The 19,385-nt window shown below is 40.7% G+C and overlaps 1 protein-coding gene and 1 long non-coding RNA gene across 3 annotated transcripts in view; one reads left to right on the top strand and one right to left on the bottom strand.

The window, feature by feature from the left end:
• The window catches only part of LOC109040683 (uncharacterized), a 272,839-nt gene that overhangs the window by 57,551 nt on the left and 195,903 nt on the right, over positions 1 to 19,385 (top strand). Inside the window, exons 1-2 of one of the 2 annotated variants that reach the window (XM_019056686.2) lie at positions 11,179 to 11,668; positions 18,328 to 18,353. The gene's annotated coding sequence lies outside the window, so the exon portion shown is untranslated. Of the gene's footprint in view, positions 1 to 11,178; positions 11,669 to 18,327; positions 18,354 to 19,385 lie in introns of those variants that run through there. The other variant, XM_072300729.1, reaches the window with a different exon arrangement.
• Positions 3,820 to 6,834, bottom strand: LOC140224654 (uncharacterized). Its single transcript, XR_011899913.1, has 3 exons — positions 6,391 to 6,834; positions 5,169 to 5,375; positions 3,820 to 4,229 (listed from the first exon to the last, which is right to left on the bottom strand). It is a non-coding gene; the product is annotated as an uncharacterized lncRNA (long non-coding RNA).

Raw genomic sequence — 19,385 nt, 5'->3', positions numbered from 1 at the left:
AATTTTAATCAACTCCTCATTACAATAGCTGAGCGTGTACCAATTTTAAAGGAAATCGCTTCGGCCAATTTTTATCTAGGGGGGGCAGAGTGAGTGGGAACAGCAGCTTTATATAGAGTAATGACTCCCGATACTTTGATGATAATTAGTTCGGGAATTTGATCGTGTATCGAGACCTAAAAAGAAATGGTGGAAGCTTTTACTCTCGGACCTCCAACATTCAACTCTCGGACCTCCAACATTCAACTCTCGACCTACCTACTAGGTGCATGTTGAGCAACGTGTTGAGCATTTCGCTGTGACGAAAAAATGACGGACTTTTATTTAGCATCCGAACAGCGGAGCGATCAATAGCAACTTAGGAATCGTTTTATTTCAGCACTTGAAACGTGAGTATCGGAGGAGCATGATCCCTTAGCCGGGTTTTATCGCGGGCGAGCTGCGGAAGGAAAAGTTGGGGCGGGTGATAAAAAGTGCAGTTTACACGCACTTAAGGTGATTCCAAGTGATCTAGGGAAGGCAACCGCCACCACGTAGCGCTGCTACGTGAGTGAGTCTTCAGGAAGGAATTGTCGTCGCCACTTTGATTTTTATGAAGGAAATCGATCCATAACGTGTAGCCGCATAAATTCTGAGCACAATGATACCAAATTTGTCAAGAATTATTGCAAAAATATACCCGAAAGTACGGGAACGGATTTTACATAGGGTATCGTAATGAGTAAGAGAGAGATAGCGATATGCCGATGTCAGCTGCATGCTGCATGGTTGCCGTTGCGGTTGCCCAATTCCTACTTTTGGGTTGCCCCGTGAATCCCCTGATTGTTTTGATTTCGTTTTCTGAGTTCTCATTCTGCAAGTAGATTGCTGACTATCGTATTAGAAATGCAATAGTGAGAATATTCATCCGTGTAAGATGTGTCGTAAAATGTGTCAACTATCGTTTTCGCGACAAGTTTGAACCAGATTTGTGCTAATACCATAAATTATGTAAATTCATTATTTGTTTCATGTTTGTTTCCATACAAGTTTGGAGGTTAGCAATGAACAGTTCCTTTGCTCCTTGATGTAGATACATAACAATATTTTTTACATTGGATGTTTGACACTGCAAAAGCAGTGAACCATTACAAAATTGTGATGTCAGGTAATACAGCCTCCCACTACCTTGTTGTTTCGAATTCAGGTGTATCGATGATACTTCGCCAATGGTTTCGTTACAGCACTGAAAACCTAACAAAGAAAGTTACGCAGTCTTTGATTCAACCCTCTTTCTCCTCCCCAATTCTATCTTTCGTAGATGCCTTTACAAGCCTCTGAATGTTTCATAGAGTGCCTGCTTCAAACTTCCATCCCGACTGTGATCTTCCTCATAATGGTCGTAGAACGTCCAAATAGTTGGCCAACCTATAGAGTGCGGAAGAATTATTCCATCCATTAGACCTTGAAAGTAATTGTAAGAACGAGGATGGAAAATCCTCCTTCCCATGTTGAATGCCTGACAACTAACTTCCTCAAGTAGCCCGATTGTTGAAACTTTAACTGGCTATGTCAGCAAGATAAGACAAGATATTGCCCCATCTGCGCTGCGTAATATATCGATTTCCGATTCTTGTCGTGCCGACATAAATGTAAAAAATCAGGCTGCTGATTGTGATTGTGATGACACTTAGTGATCACAGGTGTCGCGAAAGGAAAAGTGGAGACAGCTCTGTGACAGAATTCATGTTTCTTGCCATAAGATATAGGAGTGTGGAGTTGGGTTGATCCACTGACCTAGCAATGTGAAATTAGTATTAGGTATGATAAAGCTCAGAAAAACACATAATTGGTCCGTCCCGTTCTGTCCTCAACATCATGTGATCAAGAGTGTTTTGGGGTCTTTCCAAAGGTCAGTTCGTGTCCTCTCAATGAGAAGAACTTGATTTTGGAAAGGCCTGCTGGCATTACTTTCACTCATCAAAACCAAAACTAAAGCATTTAATGCTAAGCAGCCACTTGAGGTAAGAAATCACAAGACATCAAAATTCAATCAGAATTGAAAATACTGAAGTAAGTATTTAATTTTACTTTTTTCAGTATTGACTTAACTTAAAATAATTCATGTCGCTAAGTGTACTTACTCCTCACTATCAATCGTAAATTCACTTCCACTAAATTTTGTCTCAATAACTATTTGAATCACGCAGGTCACTAGTTCAAGACAAGTTCTGTTATTGGTCCAATCTCAAATTAAATTTGATCGATCTCTCCCTGCCGGTTCCGTTTGAAGATTTCAAAATACCTTCGTTTCGTCAACTTAGTAATGGGCAATTTTCCCTACAGAACTGTTACGTTTAAGTTACCAAATTTCTGTTGAATGAGAGGAACAGTTGCACAAGCATAGTAACAACAAAAGCGCTATAAAGTTTTGAATTTCTTTCTTTCAGATGTTGGCTTGCATAAATTCTATTTTTACAAAATCATAGGTCAATAAATCAATTCAAGAGACCTGAATAAATCCTGTCTGTGAAAATTTGAATTAAAATTATACCTTGGAAACTGCTTCAGATTAGATTGCTTTTAAATCTCATAAAATGTTTTATCCTCTTTTATGCTTCAAACTTTCTGTTCTTGAATTTCTTAAATTTTCTTTTGAAAGTTAAGTATAAGGGTTCTCAGACGTTCAATTAAAGCAACATACATACTTTTAACATTTCAGTTGACAGATTCTGAAGATAAGAAGCTTGAGATGAGGTCTGCCGTGCTAAGGAAAAATGCTGTATGGACCTTCAGGCGTTGCCAAATTTCCTTTGATAAAATACAAATTTCCTGGTAAACTTATGAATATCTTCCTTCCAATTTTTCAGATAATTTTGTTCACAACTTAACCTAAAGCCCCTGAAAATTTCAAGGGAGAATATTCATATCTTTCCTCCAAAATAAACATTTTGTAGGAGGAAATCTGGTAACTCTCGAATGTTCATAGGACGTTTTTCCTTGGCACGGCAGAGATGTACTTCACATTCTAGAAGCAAAAGGGAGCATTTCCCTCACTTCCTTCTCTCACAGGGAAGATTGTGGATCAAAGCAAGAAATTTCCTATACCTATAAGTTCCAGGCTACTTGGTTTAACAATACAAGGAAACCCTCGAAGAAAAACATACCTACAATGCATATTAACGTTCCAACATATTCCAGACTTCCCCCTCCTTGCTCTGAACTTGACAGGAAAATTTTATGCATACATTTACTTTGTTGAAATTGATAAAAAAAAAAACCTTGAGAAAGTAATGACGTTTTAATTTCAAAATTAGTACTTAACTATTTTTAATCATTTACATTTTTTATTTTTAAATTCATATGATCCCTGCAAACAGAAGAAATTTCATTCCATCTAGGATTCATATTTTTCTTGCTTTTAATTTTTCTCATGAGGAAAAACGTTTGTCAAATCGTTTACAATTTTTCTAGAGAAAACCTCAAGTTAAACTAGATGATCGCAGCAAACAGGTTACTGTAAGAATGGAACTCAGAAAATATATAACTTCTTTAAGTTGCGCAAAACTGGATGGTTTTATCCTGTTTATTCTCAGAGGTCCAGTGGCGAGGCGTGAATGATCGGTTACCGATATCTCCAGATTTGAAGCTATGGTAATGAATCGCTTATTAAAAGTATTCGTTGCTAACACCCTGTTTATTGATCCATTTCCATAGGTTTAAAGGGTCGATCAATGGATATATCGCAAAGCACGCCCTGCCACTGCAGAGGTCCATAGTTGTTTTCAATAAAGCTTACCAAAATCTTTAAAAGTGTGAATGAATGAAAACCAGCAAAACTTATCTAAGAAAGAAAATAAAAAATTTATTAAGATAATGAGAGAAAATTTACACACATTAAGAGAGACGCTGCCAGACCATTCTAACTATGACTTATTTATTCTAACTTCAAATACTATGATACTCTGATTTCTAACCCTTTAGGATACCTACATGTAACGTTTGAGTTTTAGCGATTAAATTTAAAGAGTAATTTCTAGAACTAAAAAAAGTAAGATAGGTAAGACTAAGGGGGAAAACGATGCTCCTTGTGGCGTCTGAAGAAAATTTGAAGCCAGTCAGTCCCTACTGAGATGTGGAAAATTTCACCGATAGCGACAAGATAGACCCAGCATTTACTCTAAGTCCAGTTCCAGTTCTGGAATATGGGAGCACAGGATTGTCTGATTCATATGACTGGGGTGGTCTCTCTGCAAAAGAACATAAGGTATTTCATCAAAATTAAAAACTAAACAGTTTAGAAAATGATTATTGTTAAGTAGCATTTGACGAGCACAAAGACATGGAAGGTAGCCAACAAGACAATCCGATTTGATTGCCACATCCGGAAGTTACAGGAGAAGAGGGGAATGAAAATCACAGAAACCTCCCAGGAGAAGGGAGGGGATTCCCAACAATAATTCACTGATTCTTCGCCTCTCATGAGAATTCTTGGTAGAAAAGGACAATAGAGAACAGAGTGCAATGGCTAAGGCCGAAAAATATCCTTCCATTGAAACGTTTCAAAAGCCTTCTATTATATTTTTTGTTCTTCTGAAAAATAAACTGACAAAAATATATAATTCAAATTGTTATGAAAATATTTACGATTGTGTTAGAAATTATACAGAATATTTTAAGGAAAACTGTTGGTTCATGTATTCCTTAAAAAATTAATAAAGCATGAGCGGAGGTATAAGCACATTGCATTTGGAGGTGCACAAACAATTTCTACCGTACAGAACTCTTCTTGAACTTATTTTGAATAGACCCGTGTACTTAGCTAAATTTCTCAAAACAGTGTGTTACGACCCTCTAGATCTGAGCTACTCACATAGTCTCTGTGATTAATGAACGTGGATTCACTAATTAGCTAATTTTTTCTTTCCTTACCTCCTTGGAGAGAGTTCACCAATTTCAGAGTTGGCATGAGGCGAATTATGAATTTTCTTTCTGAGGGAGGTAGGGGGTCGCAGTGCACTTGCATCAAGGAGGGTCAGTGAGCAAGGGAAGGCACCCACCTGGGGTAGTGGGGCACACCTACAGCTTCAAGGAGAGATCTTTTACATTCTTTGATTTCACAGAAAAAATGTTGATAAAATTTTGCAGAATACAAAAATATCGCGTAGATATTTTGCAAAATCCCTTACCTTTTCTGGAGAGCACCCTCTATCTCCAAAGGTCCAAAGGTCACTGGTGCCCACTCTGGTTGGATCAGATCACAAGAATTGGTGTTCATTGAGTTAAACGTCCGGTTCTGGCAATGTCCTTACAGAGAATCCCAGTAGAGAGTGACAGGATTCACTAAAATTAATGCTGCATCAGTATGATCCTTTGACTTGACACTTGGACACCTCCTGGAAAAGAAACATGCATTCCTGATGAAATGAATGGCAAAGGATGGTTTTTCAGAGCAGAACATTGTATAGAAAATTTCTGTAAAATAAGCCAAGTACCTAAGTAGGCACTCTTAATAATCTACTCGATCGTCCCTCCCTCAACTGCAAAGCTCATATTATCCAGAAATTGAAGGTACCTCTTACCTGTTCAAGCATTCATTTCCTTTCTAAAATTACTTACCGTTTAAGTAATTTCTATTATCGTGTCCATCCTCTCATTCAATGAACCAAATCAAAGTTCGGTCAGAGCATACTTCAATTGGACCGCGTTAAACAGAAAGGAACCAAGCCACATCAGCTATTGCCAAAGTTAACCGGGCCATTTAGTTTTTTACGAGAGGACGTTTGTGTGGATTCCTTTGAAATTTTTAAGGAATTAGCTTCATACTCTAGAGAAAATCCACTGAAATTTGCACAAAAATCCGCACAACCGTTTTCATGTAAAAATTTAAATTGCCCGATTAAATTTGGCAATAGCTGATGTGGCTTGGTTCCTTTCTGTTTAACGCAGTCCAATTACAATTGACTTAATATTCCAGAGATACTGAAAGTTAGGTAAGCAACAGGAAAAATTCACTGAACACACATATATTTTTTAAAAATGCATAAAACTTCCCCTTTGAATTTTTGGGTCAGCCACCATCCCCTTACAACATAGTCAGTGTCGCGCTATTCCTTCGCTGGTATCCTTGTCAAAAGATTTCAGCCTTTTAAGGTGTGGGGTCGGAAATCTAGCTGTCTTTGCTCATTGATTTTAATTCATGATTCAAGATAGGTCTTTGGTTCGTCTCTGAGAGTGCATAAACATACTCGGAACATACAGCGCTTTCATTTACCAACTAATGAGAATTGTTGGCGCAAATATAGTGTTCACCCCAGTCTCCGTATATTTTGCTTGTTCCTCTAAAGTATTTCCGCCTACTGGAATAATAGGGGTTGCGTTTGAAGAAGTAAATAGAGTGTAAGAACTTACCTAAGTTACAGTGCGGTGAGCAGGTCCAGTGCGCTCGATTCCGTCCCAAAATCTTGTTAAACACAAGTTCCACACGCGATTTTTCCACAATGATGGCATTAGAATAACAAGCAAGAAAAAAACGGGAAATTCTATTCCTTATACGTAAAGGCGGTAGAGTCTTTATCAGATAAACAATTTGAACATTGTATATTGTGCAGATAAACAGAAGACATAACCTAAAGTTAGGTAAACAAAACAACAACAATCATGGCGGTCACTTTTCTCACGGCCGCTTTTCCTCACCTCAAAATCTGTTACCGTACTTTCACCTCGTAAACTGAATCAATCTCGATGAAAAATACATCAAAAAATAATACAAAAAATTAGCTATAAGTTATGGATCCGATTTGGGAAATCTTCGCAGGGAATTTGAAGTAATAGACGATTTACTGGTCGCTTCAGAAAAACGACTAGTGGCGCTCTCTGCGCGGATACGAGCTGTCCCTAGATCACTTGGAATCACCTTAAACACAAAGAGTGTGAATAAACAAGGGAGGCCGGCGAGTCGCGGCGTCTTATTCATGACAGCGAGCCGGGAGTCTCGAGTCGGGCGGATGGAAGCTAATTGCCAAGTGAGCTCGGGGTTAGGATCCTAGGACTCGACGGTGTGTAATCCTTTCTGTGAGCTATGCGCTTTATTTAATTGCTTGTAAAATAAGTTACTCGAGTGGAGGCTCGCGGGCCCGCGAGGAGAAAATAAAGCCAAGAGTCCAACTTTCTCATATTTCTCTTAAAAAGCGGAAATCATTTCACTCGCTTTAATTGAAGAATGAAAAGTTTGAGCCCCCTCCTCTTCCTCTATTCATCCGTATCCTTTCCGTCCCGCCGTGCTGAGGATAAAGGCCGTATCAACATTCCAGAGTTGCCGAATTTCTCCGGATAAAGTAAGCATTATAGAGGGAAGTCATGCATATTTTAACTTGATTTTTTAAGATATTTTAGATTCGATTGCGAGGAATATTGTCTGGAAAAATCGAGGAAAAATATTCATGATTTCCTCAGTGAAATTGCTTCTTATTGAGGGAAATATGGCAATGTCTGGAGGCTCATACGGCGTTTTTCTTTAGTAATGCAGCGTTCTCCGCCCGGGTCCCGGGGGATTTCGAGCTGCATGATTTTACAAAAGCGGCACCTCCAGAGAGGCGTTTGCCTTCAGCTTTTAAAACGAAATAAAGTATTGTTTACCTTCCCACTGTGGGATTCTGCTCAAGCGAAAATTCGAACCTTTCACGGCTCCCAGTCATTTCATGGTTGAGCCGCTCGGGCCTTGATGCTGCCTCCGCGGGAAGCTCGTGACGCCGCGCGCGGCTTATGTGATATCACGAAAAAAAGGGGGGGGAGGGGGCAAGTCATTTGCCTCGGGAACTTCCTCCCACTGTGTACACACGGGGAAAAAAGAATCCTTGCTCCTACAATGCCTTACCATTTTACTCCATCACTGTTTCTTTATTTCCAAAGAGAAAAAGAGAGCCGCAATATGAATTCCAGGCCGAGTGGTACCCCCTACCAGTGGCTAAGACAAGGGGAGGGGGTCCAGGGGGTCTGGACCAGTGGCGTGGCGTGCTTCGCGATATATCGATTGATCTGTCATTTAAACCTATGAAAAAGGATCGATTAACAGGGTGTTTGCAGCGAACACCTTAATAATCGATTCTTTCGCACGGACTCAAATGGGGAAGTATCGATAATCGATCATTCACGCCACGCCACTGGTCTAGACCCCCCCCCCCCTAGCCTCCTTAATTGTACCATTTTTGGATTTCAAAGGGTAGACATAAATTATAATCAGGGACGCACACAGAATATTGTAAATTTACCGTCACGTTTTTGAATGACCCCCACCCCCCTAAAGAATTCCTATAGCTTGCGCCACTGCACCTTACTTTTACAAGTTGTCTCTAATTGGCTGATCCGCCTGGTGCCCACTTTTTGAGGCCCATATGAAAGATAACACGGGTTCATTTTATCGAAAATAACTCAAAAACAAGGAGCAATTTTTGCGTTGGAAATTTCAGGCATCAATTCTCCAGATTTTTCTAAAGAGATTGATGGGTAATACATGACACTTTTTACTCGAACACACCGAACATTTCGACCTGGATTCTTTTATAAACTTGAAATAAGACATTTAGTGCTGTGCAAAAATTTACCAATTAGTTCGGGTCTGGTGACGATACCGCACTGTCATAGGAGCTAAAATTATTTTTTACTAACTTCAAATACTGTAAATACGGCTAGAAAAGCTGGTAAAAAGTGCATTTTGTATAAGCTCTCCATTGCGCCTCCCGAGCTCCGCTGAACCCGCCCATGAACCTCCCTGATCGAGGCCAACAGTGATTTTGAGTGGGTGCCAGTACGCCGTTTCAGCATACATTAAAGTTCAAATTCATTTTGCGTTTTACGACAGCCTCCGGTGTTTTGCAGAAAAGTTAGGATAATTTTAATCCAAAAATGGCTGTGGGCAAGGTTTTCGAAAAGTCGAAATTCTCCGAATACCCCTTAGCATAACTATTCTCGGACTCTTTCTTAAAAGGGTCTCCGTTTTTGAGGGAACATCCTCACAGCTTCCACGAAGGACGTTGAGGCTCCCGACTTTGTTCCGGCCGCTTGAATTCCTCAGGATTCCACGGAAAAGAAACCCTCGAATTACTTCGGAAATAAATTTACTGAGTGATGGATTTCGGATAAATTGGATCGATTTAGGCAGAGAGAGACACTTTTTTTTTTTTTTTTTTTTTTTTTTTTTTTTTTTGAACGCAGGAAGTCTACATATTGTAGATTTTCCGTTTTATTTCTGTCAGTGGAAAGTATTCTTTTCAATTTCTAATTTAAATGAACAGATGGAGCTGTGCTTGTTTATCTCTGACCAAGGAGGCTACATTTTCTGCAAAAATCACTATCTTTCTTATCTAATCGTACTCTGTAATGTTAAGTCATAACAGTAACGCGTGTAACGCATAACGCCTGAGGCGCAAAGAGCCTCGGGGGGTTGTACTGCGAAGCTATCAGGTTGCGTACCCTTTCGTAACATACGAAGTTGAACAAGCCTCACTCTTTGGTATTTTGTTAGGCGCTTGCTTCAATAATAGTACACAGAAACGTCGCACTGGTCGCTGAGGGCACGAGGAAAATGAAAACGCCTTCAATATTTAGTAAGCAACCCGCACATCCGAAGAGTTCGAAAAGTTGTATTCAGGCGCTAGTATGAAAGTCACGGTGCTTCGTCTCTTTTTCTGCCCATTTTATCTGGTTCATACTTTCGAAATGAAGTCGATTTTTCAGAAGAACGCAAGCCAATCGTAAGGTTTCAGAACTGTCAATGTAGTTCATTTTTGTGTAGATGGGCGTCCAAGAAATCTTTCCAGAGACTTTACTAAAAATTGGTCGCAAGAATAAAATTCTCTTTATCTTTGATTCCTCTTTTATTTATCTTTTTTTTCATGGTCTACAAGGGGGGTGGTACCAACCCAAAATGTTCCAGGAATTTGAATCGTCGCTGGCCTTATTTATCCATTTTCTTAGTTTGTGTTCGGCGAATTATTCTGAACTAACTTTGACGGATATTCTTGCGAAGCATCACACTTTTTCTGTGAGTATCATTAATTTCTCTGAAGATGATATGAGCTCCTTTCGATCGGTTTGTTTACCCAGATCCTTGGGAGCCCTACAGAAAGTCTAATGCGGGCCAGAAAGTCTAACCAATCAGAGAACGGCATTGATACGGCAATACACTGCCTACAAAGGCATTACGGAGCAGTGAGCTGATTGTTGAAATTGGTAGACAAAGCTATAGACAAAGAAGACAAAACGGATATGGAGGAATCCTATTGGTGTAAAGCGGTGGTTATAATGGACAAAGGAGGTAGGTAATAGACTAGCACACGGCAACCCATGAGAGACCTTTTAGTTAGTCCATAATTTTCTCCCTTAGTCTATAAGAACCATCCATTTCAACCAATAGGATCGCTGATTACTCCTTATGTCTTTTTTGTCTATCGCTTTGTCTATCAATTTCAATAATCAGCTCGCAGACCCCTTGTTTTTTTTTTTAAAACTAGGGACCCCGTCGCGGGAGAGATTTATGGGCGTTTTAGGACGCTGCCGTCGGTCCCAAAAACTACGAGGACGTTCATTTGTCTTTCAAGGGAATCCGTGCTATTCTGCGCAATCTGACAACCAAATTTTTTGCCCCAGTTTCGCAAATTTGGAAAAAAGGCAATCACTCTCGTCTGGTTGAAAACTTCAAAAATCGGGCTTCGAGGTACACGTGTGCGTATAAGGCTCCATCAATGGGTAGAAAGATCTATGTTGAGAGTTCAATGGTATTATCTGTACACCTTCACATACTTTTTTAAAACAAGGGGTCAAAAAACCAAGTCTCTCGATGAAGGCGACTATCGATGCAAGTTGCCTAGCGAGGACGGCGCGGCGGGGTCGGCGCAGCTAATTCGCATAGTGCACGTAGCTCACGCTGGGGCGAATCAGCAACAAGTTGAGACGGAGCCCCGCGGAATACGAACGGGGTCCTACTCCCATTGATGAAATTGACGAAGTCGGAAAGGGGTGAAGAAAAGCCGAGGCGCAGTTGTGGTAGGGATGCCACCAGGACCCTGCCGGGGGGCGGGGGGAGGGTGCTGAGGGGGCGGAGCGGCGGCAGTGGCGGCGGCGGGCGGGGCGGGGGGGATTGATGGGGGAAATTGCGAGGGAGGCGAACTTCCTTCGGGCTGCGACAGCCAGTTGTTGCGCTTCTGCCCGCCGCCTCGCACCCACCGTGGCCCTGCTCCACCTGAGCGTCGTCGCGTCTCCCGCCGATTTCGCACCGCATTCCGCCTATACACAATTTCCGCCTATATTTTTTCGGGCTCCCCCCGCCCCTGCCCGCTTTTTGTTTACACGTTCGCGCGCGGCCTCCGAGCGCCTACTTTTCCGCTTCTTCCTCCCGCCCCGCGCCTCGAAATTAATCGGGAGCCTCTCCTCCGACGAAACGAAAATTAAAAGGATTTTCCGTCTTAGCGCCGCCGCCGCCGCCCGGTAACCGGTAAACAATTGGATGCCAGTACTCGATAAACTTATGTTCGTCGGCGGCGTGTTTTTTTTTCTCGATTCTTGATGAAAATTGACACTCGCGGTTCCGGTTGCGGCCTGCTTTTTCCAGGAAATACAAGTGAGGATTAGGCGAGGGCTTTAAACAGCTCGGGAGCTTTTTTAATTCCCCCGGAACTCGAGGAGAGAGCAGGTAAAATAGCTGTCTTTCCATTCGACGAGATCCATTCGTAGATCAATGGCGTTTTCTGACCTAATATTTAGAGGAGGTAGAATGAGGGGTTGTTGGGACGTGTGAATGTTGGACGGATTGATATTTCGCCTTCAGTTCTCGAGGTAGACTCAAAAATATCCATTTAACAATAGTTGTGATGTATCCAGGAAAAGGGGTCCTTAAGGTGTGGGGAAGGCGAATGGAATGTTACAGTTGAACCACATATAAGAAGGGTCAACTTAGCATCATTTGCCGCAAAAAACGCCCGAAATTGTCAAATTGTCCTCTTGATGCCAAGAGAACTACGTGCGTCAGGTTTGCGTGCACATAGTTCCTTTTATCAAAAATATGCACAATACAAAGTTAGGGAGCGATAAAAAATTGCAAATTGGAGAATATTACACACAAAGGATGCTTCTGCTGTTGCTAGCTTTAGAAATGATTCAATTCCAACGCTCACGGTCCAATTGATAATGCAAATTATGGGTTGAATTTTGATTAGTTGTTCGGAATAACAGCTCAAAGCATTTAGCATTGAAAACTGAAAATTGACATTTTTAACACAAAATCGAATTTTCCACTGTACTAGGCAATTTGAGTCTCCGTCTCAAGGGCCCTTTTATCTGTCTTCATCGCAGCTGTATCCATTGCAGGACTAGTGTTCTACGTTATCTACAAATCTTGCCTCGCCAGAATTATCAGGCAATTTTGATGGTACTTAGTTCTGTTTTTTTTTTAAAGGCTCTATTGTTGATATTGCGTAAATAATACAAAAATATAATCATTCACCCCCAAACTTTTTCGGGGAAGTAGAGCTACCGTAGCAGGTATGCAGAAAACGCCACTGATAGATACGTAGATGAAAAAAGTAGAGAATATCTATATTCATATATTCGTATCTTTATGTGTAACATTTTAAGTGATCAAACGATTCAAAAATTGACTAAGCGCAGGCGTCAATTTATTTAGTACAGCAATATTTACTGTGCCGTCGAATTGTTGCAACAAACTTAGAGGGTGATGAGGTTCTACAATTTTTCAAGCATAGAGATAATTGATAAATGTGAATTTCAATGATGTACATTTTTATTTTTAATTATACTTTTCGATTCTTGTATTTAGTGACGTTTTACATACAAAATAACGCTCACGCATTACCGCCTAGACATCAACACTATTTTTTTCTTTTAAGGAGAACCAACCAGTGTTTTTACTCGCACAAGTTAATGAGCTTTTAACCTATTAAGCAAAACAATTCCTGTAAAGGGTAAGGGAAAATAGAGTGAGAAGGGGGGAAAACGAGGGGAGAAAATAGGGAAAAAGCGGGGAAAAGGTAGAACAAAATCATGCAGCACTTTGACGTCATCGCGGCTCCGCACATCCTACGTCCAAATCTGAGAGTACACGAGCTATGCACTTTGTTGCATTTCATAATTTGGATTCATTATAAATCGTCTAACATATAAGCCCTTATCATGACTTACAATTCCTAGAAAATGTTCCTGCTAAAGTGAGGAACGGTTAGAAAATAATTCACGAATCGGCATAGAGCGAGTTTTTACAAAAAAACCTAATTCTATAGCTCTAGAGGTTGTTTTTGAGCACATTTTCCCAGGTAATACTTTGCTCGTAGGTGATGCTAATGATAAGGCTGTAGGAGTTTTGATTCTTTAGGTCTTGAGAAGAACCCACAAAGATAAGAGAGAGAAAAAACTTTCAATTTCGTCAGTTCCACCGTCAAATTTTAAGGAGTAGTTCTCAACAGTATAGCTCATAAAGTATAGATCATTTCAAGGCTGAGAGAGAGCTTTCGTGGGATTCTCACAAATAGATCTTGATTTGATTGTAATTCCTCTAGTTTGATGACGAGACTATTTTCGATGACTTTCACTTAGGATACAATGTTTTTCTTATTTCATTTCCTAAAAAAATTGCATTTACTGAAACTGTAGGCGATTGTATTGATCCATGCTACTTCGCGTTCGAGATAAACGTGCCATTTTGGCACAAAGTCGTTGTTAGCACTGGCAAAGCGTCGGTTTATATCTTACTAATCAAATCAGAATTAACTACTTTCATAAAACCATGTGCCGACTTTAATGATTTATCTTCTGGACACAATAGTGTTTCAGCACACCAAAAAATTGGTGTCAATCAAAGAATACACATGCAACATAAACACGTATAGTTGTGTTCAAAAATTTCCTAAGCAGGGTGCAGAATCAGCTCCATCCCATGGAGTACTCACCTTCGGCACTCGGTGGCTCCTGAATTTTTTTTTCTGTTTTTTTCTTTTTCATTTTTCTACCCTAGGAGTCGTACTCATAGTCGTTCCATCAACCGCTCATTACCTTAATGCGGCTCCATCTGGTTTACATAGTCATTAAGGGAGGTTTAAGGAAGGCCACTAACATCAGAGAATCATAAAAGTACAATTTTTTCCTTTCGAGTAAAATTTAACATTATAATGTAATAATCATTTGAAAATAATTTAAAACGACCTATAGCTGTAAGCTACATCCATTGGCTATTGGTAAAAAACTTTCCTCTCAGGATTTACCTTCATGTTAGCTGAGTTATGTCCTTATCCCTGTGGAGAAAATGCAACAGCGTTGCAACCCTCTCCCCCATTTTCTCCCCTCTCTCCCTTAAAAAGAAAGTAAAAGAACGCATGTGGTTTCAAGTTATAAAAACTGCGTAAAAGTTCTGAAAGCTACATCACACAGTGAAAGCTCGCTAAGTCGAATTGTGTAGGGACAGACGAAAAATTCGACTTAAGCGACAATTCGTCTTAACCGATACTCCACCAAACTAATGGACGTTTCTAGGGACCGAAAATTACTTCGACTTAATCGATATTTCGTCTTAACCGTAGTTCGACTTGGCGAGCTTTTACTGTATCACGGTGCGGTTGTGGCCTTTGCACGTTTCAGCCATAAGTTTGCAGACATTTTCACCGTAACCGCGCGTTTAATAAATGTAGACATACCTGTGGACATCATTTTTTAGACATTTCTACCGTAGCGTAAAAACAAGTAAGCATTCTTTTCGGCGACACTCTTCAGCGAAAAGAGCTGTTTTAAGGGACGACCATGCATACGACTCCAAGGACATTTGGACTGAGTTAAGCAGAAAGGAACCAACCCACATTTTTGAAAAAATTAAGTTACGAGTGGTTTTGAACTCAACCACTGCTCTACTATCTATCGCCAAAAATTCAAAGTTTTTGTTGGAGCAAATTTTGCAGAAATTGAATTTGAAGTTTATCTTTTACATTGAGTCTTATGCAGGAGTCAAACTTTAAGCCTCTTTTTCTCGGTGCGATCTCGATGTGGCTTGGTTCCTTTCTGTTTAACTCTGTCCATTTTTGCGTACCTCCATCAACTTGAAATGGTGAATTTTTGACCCACTTATGGGAGCAGCGCAGGAAGTAGTAGATTCGGCAACTTACCGATAAAATTGTAAAAACAAACACGCGGGGAGCAGAAGGTGGTTAGAATCACATGTTCGCGTAGCTAACCAAACACGCGGGCCCCGGCGGGACGTAAGCACATCCTCGAAACGGTGGCGCGTATCAACAGACAACGACATATCCGCGATACCATTTGACCGCCCGAAAACGTGCATAAATCCGTTTCGAATCGTCTGCGGTGGGTAGATTAACCGCATCACACCCATATTACCCGCACACTTACGTCCACCAGGACACATGATCGAGTTTTCCGCTCGTTCCCGTCTCCGCCGCCTCCGTTCTATTCGCGATTCCCCGTTAATTTGTGGTCGAAATACCATGCTTCCGAGCAGCTGGAAAAACCTAACATGTGCAGCCAATATTACATTCTGTTTTAAGGGGAAATACTGTCCGAGGAGCAATTTCGCGCGATTTTTGATCGATTTTATGAGTGTTGCAAACTTTTGCTCAGTTTCTACTGATCGGAATTCATAACTTGAGTACCCATATAGGGAGAGTATGGACAACTCGAAATATGTAGCTCTTAGGGCCCAAATGGGTAGGTAACCTTTGAAAACGAAAAATGTCACTGTCAATCTTTAGACTCCAAACAAAATGGACAAGAAAATTCATAAGTAAGCATTCCTCCGCAAAAATGAGTAAGTTTATGCAAAAACCAAGTCAAATACGTGCTTTACCAACGACAGTTCCCAACAATTGTGATAAATCACTCTGGATAATTTGAATTCATAGATTGCCTACTCTTTTGGGGTCTAAGAGCTACATATTTCGAGTTGTCCATACTTTCCCTACATAGGTACTCTATTCATAACTTCAAAATTTTGCCGTGTTGAGAAGGGACGTCGCATGAGCTAAATTGATTCCTAATAAATGCCTAAATGATGCCTAATTTTGTGTTGGGCGTTTTTGAGTGAAAAATACACTCGTAATTATTGGCGCATTTCTAAATTCCTCATTTAGGATTTGTCCTCACGAGCTACAGGCAACAGGTTGCGGCGCTTTCAGCTGCACTTGGTTTTCGACCCTTTTTTGGGCGCAGACAGAATGAAGTTATGATCTTATTTATGCTAAAAGGAACTGTGTTGCATGCAAACCCTATCGTAAATTATCAGGGCCGGATTAACGGGGTAACCACATGGGCCGCGGCCCATGGCGGCAAATTTTGCACTTTTTTAAAATGTAGGTATAAGAAAAATCGTATTCAGAAAAAGAATTATCAATGAGAAAAGGGGACAAAATCTCTCTTTCCTGAGAGTATGTTAATTTCTAACTTTGTCGTTTTTCGGTGATACAAGAGACAGCATCTTTAATTAGTCGAGTTGAAAGAGAGGAACTAAACACGCAATGTGGCCTGGAACTCAGCGCAGAGAGGAATGATGACGAGGACTTGAGATGAAAAGGACAAGCCCTCAGCGCGGCGGTCGGCATGTAACACATGTTAGCGCCTACAAGAATGTATGAATACTTCACCCATTGCGCCAAACACAGTGCGGTCAGCAGCGGTCGTCGGTGTGAAACGCATAGCGCCTACAAGACTGCATGAATACTTCACGCATTGCGCCAAATACAGTGCGATCAGCGCGGCGCAGCGGTGGAATTTAAAATGATTAAACCACATTTATGTTTGTTCTTTCATAATTTTTTGGTTCATTTCTTATAAATGGAGGACCTTGTCCACTTAGAGATAAGGTTTACGGAACTTAACTTTCGCGCCAACTTCCGTGAACTTTTGTTAGTAGTTGGCGTTATAGTTTAAACTTAAGTCCTAGGTTAAATTAAACAGTAATACCACTATTCGAACCATGAGAGTGCGTGCTGCATACTCACTTAACTAAAGGCGAACTAGTCCTATCATACGAGTAAAATAGTAATTTTAACACACAACACGAACACAAGCGAATGTTTGGTCTTAAGTAATTATTTAAACAAAACTGTCGGGAAAAAGAAAACAAAGCTTTTCTCGATATAATCGAGCGCGGAGAAACGTAAGGATAGTGGAATGTAGACGAGTTTTTTTTCAATTACATCATCTGTATCGTGACTCGGGGTACGGCGCGTCCCACCTTTCGAATTTTAGTAACGTTTTTGAGTAGAGGCCTTCGTGTTTATCGTAGTGCATCATTATGTCACATGTGGATCGAGCAACGAGCTGCTTTGTATCATGATAAGATGCCACTTAACTCGTGTTTGCGCTAAATTCGCCAGTTTCGCACCACGGATGCTACTTCAGAATGTCTATCTGTCGGGGCAGGGGCGGACTGGCAGGCGGGAACACCGGGAAAAATCCCGGTGGGCCGATTGGTATTTTGGGCCGGTCGGTTAATTGTGTTGTTTTATTTGTCTTTCTTTCTTTCTTTCTTTTTTTCTTTCTATCTTTATCTCCATAGTCTAGAAATATGTGGAGAAATGGGATAAAATCTTAAAGAACTGGTCACTTTCTCATAAAATAGGGTGAAGCTTCAAGGGCCTCCACTGTTCCACAGGGCCGCTTTATGCTCCATGGTCGCAGCCAACTTTAAACATATTTTATCACTCTAATTGCGGATGTTCGTGCTTAAAAATGCCTTCGTGAGGTGCTTATTTTTCAAAATTTTCCGGGGAGGGCCCCCGGACCCCCCGTCTCTGGGCGGTGACCCCCCCACCCCATTTCAGTTGTGGACCGGTTTGGCTGTACATTTCCCGGTAACTTTTTTCGTCCCAGTCCGCCCCTGTGTCGTGGGATAGATCCTTTACTCCTGTTCAAAATGAGGTTTTTGACACGAGTAATCGATGAAACTGTTGATCATTGTCGTTGATGAATTCAACAAACCTCTCCGAAAGTGTTTTGGCGAGCGATCATTGTAACCTCTCGGATTTTACTAATGGGAACAATCTTTGGGGAAGGAACAAGTTAAATAACACATTTTAGACTGTTTAGTTCTGACTAGTTATCGTATTTTGTAGACCTCATTTTGACTGAATAAAGGAAGTTTTCCTTTTAAAAATTTAGTATCAATTTTTATAAATCATATACACAGTAAGAAAGATTAACCAAAATTGTGTGTTGACTGGGGAAGTAAAACACGGAGTAAAACTCCGCATAACATATCGTTAACAGAAATTTATTGAAAATTCTATGTGTACATTCTGACGTAATTTAATTTTCTTGTCTTCTTCTCTTTTGCAGAATCGCCTGCTCTGAGTTGCTGATCGGTATGTTATCATATTTTCTCATCATAGTTTATGGGTATGACGTAATTTGGCTTCGTGACGTCCTAAAATTGAACGTCTTGACAATCGATTTGGCGGAGGTGTCGTTTTTTTGGCATACCTAGAAGGGATCGGATCCGTAATAATAGAAAAACAACTTAATCGGCCCGAAACTTTAACAAAGAAACAACTTAAAACGGGACTAAAGCCGAAAATAATAAAAAAAAAACACATAAAAAAAAATAAGAAACCCGGGGCGTTTCGCAGGGATCACACCCGCATTTTCAACCGTTGACCATTTAAGTGTCCTTCTTTTAATTTTCTTGTTTTGCCGGTTGAAAATGCGGGTGTGATCCCTGCGAAACGCCCCGGGTTTCTTATTTCATTGTATGTATTTCTTTGTAAGAATAGAGTATGGTATTTAAATTATGGTTGTGGAGAATGATACCATAGTTGACGCCATAACGAAACAGCCACTCTGTTACGGTCATGTTATTAGGATGATAAAGGCTGCGAGAGGAAACGAAGGGGATGCCCAGTGAAAGGGTGGCGACAGGAGGCTGAAATAGGAATAGGACTTTTTTTTATCCAGGGAACGTATGGAAAGTGATGGATTGGGTTATCTGCGGTTCGAACAGTTCTGCCTGAGGTTGGGATTGCACGTAACGCACCTCGAAATAAGAGCGATGCAAGCGTTCCACAGGAACGCGTGGAATGGGCTAGACCGCAGAAAAGTAATGCGGTTCATCGCGGTCCTCTGCGGTCTGAATAAAAAATAGCCCTAATGAGGGAGTGCCGGATCCGAAAGAGGCTTTGGAGAGGTAAAGGATTTAGTTGAAATCACTGAAATAGCTAAAACAGGAAAATTCATCTTAATTGTATAAAAACGAGACGTGAGTGCGCAAAAAATTACGAAATTTCAGGCACAACAGCCGTAAGTAACATTATTCTTCCAGAGAGTCAGAACAGTGCTTACAAGTAAAATGCCGGTCACCTCTGCCAATTTCTAACCTGAAAATGGGTTTGTTGCGTGTC

This window comes from Bemisia tabaci, chromosome 5 (assembly GCF_918797505.1).
Source record: "Bemisia tabaci chromosome 5, PGI_BMITA_v3".
NCBI classification, from domain to species: domain Eukaryota; kingdom Metazoa; phylum Arthropoda; class Insecta; order Hemiptera; family Aleyrodidae; genus Bemisia; species Bemisia tabaci.
The sequence above is the reverse complement of the archived record's forward strand: the minus strand, read 5'-3'. Positions and strand labels throughout refer to the sequence as shown.